This window comes from Suncus etruscus, chromosome 6 (genome assembly GCF_024139225.1).
Source record: "Suncus etruscus isolate mSunEtr1 chromosome 6, mSunEtr1.pri.cur, whole genome shotgun sequence".
NCBI lineage: Eukaryota > Metazoa > Chordata > Mammalia > Eulipotyphla > Soricidae > Suncus > Suncus etruscus.
In genome coordinates, this window is record NC_064853.1 from 52293811 (window position 1) to 52300280 (window position 6470).

The window sequence follows — 6470 nt, forward strand, 5'->3', positions numbered from 1 at the left end:
GAGTCCACTGTCTCACTGCCCATCACTGATAGATATAGCCAGTTCAGTGCCCCTTTGGCCATCCCAGTACTGGTGGTGACTTATCACTCATTGGGAGTGCCCTTGAACACCTTCATTTCTCAGTCCTCAGTTCTCCATCTGTTACCCTGATACCAGGGGTATGACAAAGATGAATAACTGCTGTAGGTGGAGTGGTTGTGAGCACTTACTTTGGAACCAGGTGACCTAAGTACAGATCCAGACATCCTTGCTACCTGGGAGATCTTTGAATCTTGGGTTTCCACATCTATTCAATTCTCAAGGCTCTTTGGAAGTTCATCTCAGATACTGTGAGTAAAGTACATAGTAAATGCTAAAAAAAAAAAAAAAAAAAAAAAAAAACATTAATTCTTAGACCTGGGCAGGCTGAGAAAACAGTTGACTGATAGGATGACAGTTAGGCAGGTCTAATTCATTTAGTTCGTGGTGATTTGAGGCAGCTGTGCACAGTGGGAATGTAATTTCCTTGTTTAGAAGGATTAGAAATTTTAAGGCAATCATGACAGTGCATTGAGCTAGGTGCAGGACTATCTGAGAGCCAGAGTCTGTGAGACTGTGCAGGAAGCTGGCCTTTCCTATAGGGTGACTATGTTGGCTCAACCCCATCTAGGTGGAAGCCCTGAAGCTCTCTTCCACTGGGATGTCCAGCCCAGGACTAAGGGCCACCGCCTCCCCAGGCTGCAGCCACAGCATGCCCGCTGGGGCCTCAACAGCCACTGAAGGTTGCATAAAAGATCAACTGTTCTCCACCTCAGACGGCCCATTTTTATCTCATGCCATGCATACAGCACATAGTTGATTTCTTTCCGCAAAGGGCTGCGCTTTTTTTTCTTTCCAAGGGCGATGCTGGAAAGCCATGTGGCTTTTATTGCTGGCAGGAATGTCTGAGGCGTTCCTTCACTACCACATGAAATGGAGCTGTAATCTTCATCTGCGTAAGGCCAAAGCCCCCGGTCTCCTCCGAGCCATTGGCCTCTGAGATTAATTAAAGCTTCACAAGGACTGACAATCATTAGGACCTTTTTGGGGAGGTGGAAAATCCCTAATGGGATTGGCGGGGCCAGGGAGCCACTGGGTGGGTGGTGGGTTGAGGAAGGTTTGCAACAGAAAGGAACCACCCTCTCTGTTGGAGGAAGTAGGTGAAGTAAGACTTCTCTGGCTCTGACCCAGGCAGAGTCCCCAGGCAAGACCCCACCCCACCTCCTGGATTCCGCCATTTGATAAATGGGAGATTTGGGGATGCTGTCTCAGAGTTCTGTTGATACTGACATTAGAAAATTCTGAATTCTGCCCACTCTTCTCTTACTAGGATTCCAATTCTATTTCATGACTGTAACTTTAAGCTCCTGATTCTAGTACATGATAATAGAGCATGGTGGTCAAGAATAAGAGATTTGGACCCTTGGATTTGGCTGTGTGGTTGAAATTCCAGTTCTACAGTTTCTCAATTGTGTGGCCTTGAGCATGTTACTTTACCTCTCCATCTTCAATTTTTTGTCTTTTTTGGTTCAGGTGGTAACTAAATCGTATCTTCCCAATAATAACAACATAAGTAACAAGGAATAACTGAGTTAAAATATGAGATGAAGCCTGGCAGCCATAATAGTTTAACAGTTGTCAGTAATGGCTAATAGAGCTGAGGACTCTAATGCTTTGGTGCCAACCTATTCCAAAACTTGAACTCTGAATGGCTCCTTCTTGTCTCTGCCTCATTAGGGTTTGGGGCATTGTGAATCTATGAGTCCCTGACTTTTCTATCCTAAAGAGACAGCACAAGGTGGCTAGCTTTGGGGAGTTTATTTCTCTCCATAACTGCCCAAGCATAAGCCCCATCCTGTTTTTCTCCCAGAAGCCCTCATCAGCATAAGTAAACCAAATCCCTCTCTCTGACTCCTACCTGGCCTCCACACCCAGAAGCTTTCTCAGATTTTAAAAAGAGAAAATTAGAGGGGGGAATTATAAAGCACAATGGCTAGCAGAGCAGAAGCCGAACCTTGAGCAAGTTCTGCTCAAAGCACAAGACTTCACTGTTTTTTTTTTGTTTGTTTGTTTTTTAACCTCTTTATTTTTCTTGGGGTCACACCCAGCAGCATTTAGGGGTTACTCCTGACTTTATGCTCAGAAATCGCTCCTGGCAGGCTCAGGTTACCCTATGGGACGCCGGGATTCGAACCACCATCCTTCTGCATGCAAGGCAAATGCCTTACCTCCATGCTATCCCTCCGGCCCCAGACTATACTGTTTTAACCTCTCCAATTCTTGGGCTCAAAGCTCTGCATTCGCTGAGCCAGGAAGCTCATTTGTGAAATTGGGAGAAGACAATCACTACCCTGAAAAAGCTCCCTAAGGACTGGAGATTAGCCAGAACTGAAAGATTCTGCTAGAACTATTTCTGCCAGTAAAGGACCAAAATGAGGAGCAGGGAACCAGACCAGTGGAGGAGTGGAAATCAGATGGGGTTGCCTACTATCCTTGCTCCTCCTTTCCTTTTCTCCCTTTCCTAGAGGTGAGCACTTCTCAAGAGCCCTATAAAAATCTAAATTCTGGGGCCAGAGCGGTAGTGCAAAATGGTAAGGCGTCTGCCTTGCGGGCACTAACCTAGGACAGACCGCAGTTTGATCTCCCGGGGTCTCGTATGGTTCCCCAAGCCAGGAGCAATTTCTGAGCGCGTAGTCAGGAGTAACCCCTGAGCATCACTGGGTGTGCCCCCCCCCCCAAAAAAAAAGTCTAAATTCTGAGGTTGCAAGCCTGAATCGTGGAAGGAGGTGGCAAGGACCAAGGTGAGGAGAAACACAAAGTGACAGTGAAATTAATCTGAAGTTAAACAGGGAGCTGACATAGCACCTGGAAGTGCTTCTTCATTATTCTATTCAAAAGAGAATCCTAAAGGGAGGTAGCTCTCTAATAGTCCTCTGGGGATTTCCACTCTAGTCATGGCCCTGAGGTAGTCTTGAGGGGTGGGAGTGACGCTCTCTGGCTTCTACATCCAAACTTTGGTCCCTGCCAGGCTGTCCCAGGGGTTTGCCCAAAATTAGTTTGGACCTGCTTAGGGGTCTCAGATCATTCTCTCTCCATTTCTGGACCTCAGTGGTCCCAACCATAAAGGGAGGGAGCAGAGTTAACAGAGGCCTCCTTGGAGGGCTGTACTGAGACAGAAGGGAAGTACAACATGGATGGGTCACTGTAGATAACCCTTGTGTCTCTCCCACCTTCCACCCAGAACTTTAATATCTACTGAGTTCCATGGCTATATGACAGACTTTATAGCCTCCAGCTGTCACACTTATTGAGCAATTCCAGTAGCGATCTTCTCTCTTCTTTACTCAACCAAGTGGGGGCCGGGGTGAAGGGGAGCAATGTACAGAACCAGGTGGAGCCTCTCCAACTATGAGAACAAAATGAGGTGCTGCCACCCAAACACAGTGACTGCTTAAGTCAAACCTCAGCCAAGTGTCTTTAACATTTGGGGTGAGGGGAAGCCTTGGACCACACCTGGCTCTGTACTTGGGATCACTCCTGGCTTAAGTTCTGCAGTTAGGTAATGGTAGAGCCAGGAGCTCTGTCCTGCCTACAGTGCTCTTCCAGTCCCTCTTTCCTCACCTTTAGTACTTTCAAAAAAAAAAAAAAGGAGGGGGGATGAAAGAAAAAATTCTCTGTAATCCCAGCAGTGCATCTTCAGGGGCCTTCCAGAACCAGATGAAAGCCCTCAACCCTCAAGCACTAACACATAGACAATATTATATTTTATTACTATTTATTACTAAGTAGATATATTTTGTTTTTGATATATTTTACACAATATATAATTTTATATAATTGGGGTGCAGGCATATCCTACTTTAACAGGATTTTTTTCCTTCCACATAAAATAACTGGTGTCATTTTAGATACACTAGAACACAGTACTCCTCCCTTCCTAGATGTAGTCTTGGAAGTGGGATGATTAGAGAGATCTCTATGCAAGAGGAGGAAGCTGAGGGACAAGAATATCCACCTAAAATGCAAGAGTATGAGGTAGGGAATGACCCAGGTATAACCCTGGAGTTGCATGTAGACACTGAGAGAATAATCTAGCATCTAGAATAGTCTTCTGTGTATGTACTGGACTAGGACTCGGGAGGAGATGAAAGAACAGATGTTCCTAGTGGGGGTGGGTATGGGGATCTGAGAGTCTAGAGAAGACAACTGTCACACCAGGCTTAGGCATCCCTGTGATGGTTAACAGAAAACTTCTTCAAGTTGCCTCAACTTGGAGGGGGTCACAGGTGAGCTTTGCCTCCCCCCAGGCTACCCCTACATGAACCCAGGGGAACAAAACAGCTGTGACCTCAGCTCAGGGTCCTGGCAAGTTCTAAACAGAAATACTGGGTGTTTCACAAATGGGAAATGCGAGTTCCAGAGAGGAGAAGGGACTTGCCCGAAGCCTCCATCCAGTATAGGACGATTAAGGCTTGATCTTTTCAGAGTATCAGTGACAGCTTGTGTGGTGGGAGCACCCCCTATGTGTAAGCCAGTGCTAAACACCTTACAAGTGAGTCTGCAGTCTCCATTGCCCTACACCCACACCTGCCACTTCACAGATGAAACAGAGGAAGCTTGGAGAGGTTTTTCTTTCAATACTGGTAGACACTGGTGGGAGAAGACAATGCAGACAGTGGAACTGCAGCCCAAAGTGCTTCCAAACTCAGAAGGTTCTCAGAGGATTGATTAGCACACTGAGGGACCCTCTCCCCTCAACATGAAGGGACTCCTCAGAAGTGAGACTTGTCCTTGAAAGCTTTCTGGCTAGATGGGGAAACATTTGCCTGTCACTCACCACCAGGAACATACTAGAAGGCTATACATACATACAAAGTATACATACAAACTGTCCTCTGGGCAGGGGGAAGTGCCAGCAAGAGGAGAGTCCCCCACAAATACTGGTGCTGAAGACCCAAGCTTGGTTTCTATTCATTCAGCTCTAGCCCAGGTAAACATAGACCCCTGGGTTTCACCACCCTATTGCAACAATTTTGGATACTCTGGGGGTGAGTCATTCCCTAGAAACTTGAAGCTTGAAGTGGAGAGTTAAAAGGGAGAGTAGCGTGATGTCCCTGGGCTTCCGAAAAGGGAGGGAGCAGCCATTTCCCAGGTAGGAGAGTGAAAGCTGGGAAATTAAATTTCCACATGGCAAAGAGCAAAGGGAAGGAGAAAGGGGAGGGAGGGGGAGAGGAGAGCAATGGGAAAGAGGGAGAAGAGCAAGGAGTGATTGGCTCAGTGGGGATGAAGATAAAATCCCCAAGCACTGCCATCATTGAGCAGAGTCCAGAGAAGTCGAAGTCTTGAACCCCGCAGGGTGTGATCCAAAAATGGGGATGAGGGGGGAGGATCCAGAAGGAGAATTCTTGATGATGGTGACAAGGATGATGACAGCCACGATGACCTTAAATCCGTAGAGCTGAGATGAGCAGGCGCTGCGGGTAATCCTTGTATGTAGTTGAAAATCGGGAAGGAGCGCTTTCATCTAATCTCACACCCCAGTCCCCCAGAACAGAGCCGCACTTCTGGCAGGCAGAACCTTGGTGGGGCGAGGAGGCCCTCAGGTGTCCGATGTGTGACTAGAAAGCGTCGCTGTCCCTAGACGGCCGGGAGGCAGCTTTGGGCTTGATCAACGCCATTTGCTTCATTGAGAGTGGCCGTGCAAAAAGGTGCCGACTCGGCCGCGACGTCTGTTCCAAAGGAGCAGCTCGCAGGAGTCGGCGGGGGGCGCTAGGGCCGAGGCCCTCAGCTGGCGCGCAGCTGTGCGCGGAGCCCGGGAGCGGTAGCCCCGCCGCCGGTGGACTGCAAACGCCAACTGGCGGCGGCTCCCGGGACTGCGCTGGTCTCGTCTCGACGGCCCCCCGCCACCTCCCGGAGGGCCAACCAACCCTGTGGGTCCCTCAGGTGCTGGCGCCCACCAGCGGCGAGCGCCCTCCCGTGGGCTGGAGCCGCGCCGAGGCCGGGCCCAGGTGCTGTGTCTCACAGGAGCCCCCGTTTGTAAAGACGCTCTAGAGAGGGTAAGAGGGAGGAACGCGGTGGAGGGACGTGTCAAGGCACGGGTGCAAACCGACAAATCGAATTTAGGAAGCCCGGATGCCGCGGGTGGGGACCCCATTAGCAACGTGTGTGCTTGCACACACACACACACACACACACACACACACACACACACACACACACACACACACACACATCCTTGGTCCCCGGCCTTACCTGACCACAAAGCTGCGGGCTGTCTGCGGAGATCAGACGTGGTGACAACTCCCCAGGCTTCCCTTTGCTTCTGTGCCTGGTGCTGGCGCTTCCTAGGGCACGGCCCTTGGCTTTTTTGGGGGGCTCTCGGGATTTGCAACCCCGAGGGGGAGGCGTTGTGCAAAGAATCCAAGAAAGGCCCCCCTCGCCGTCCCCTCTTT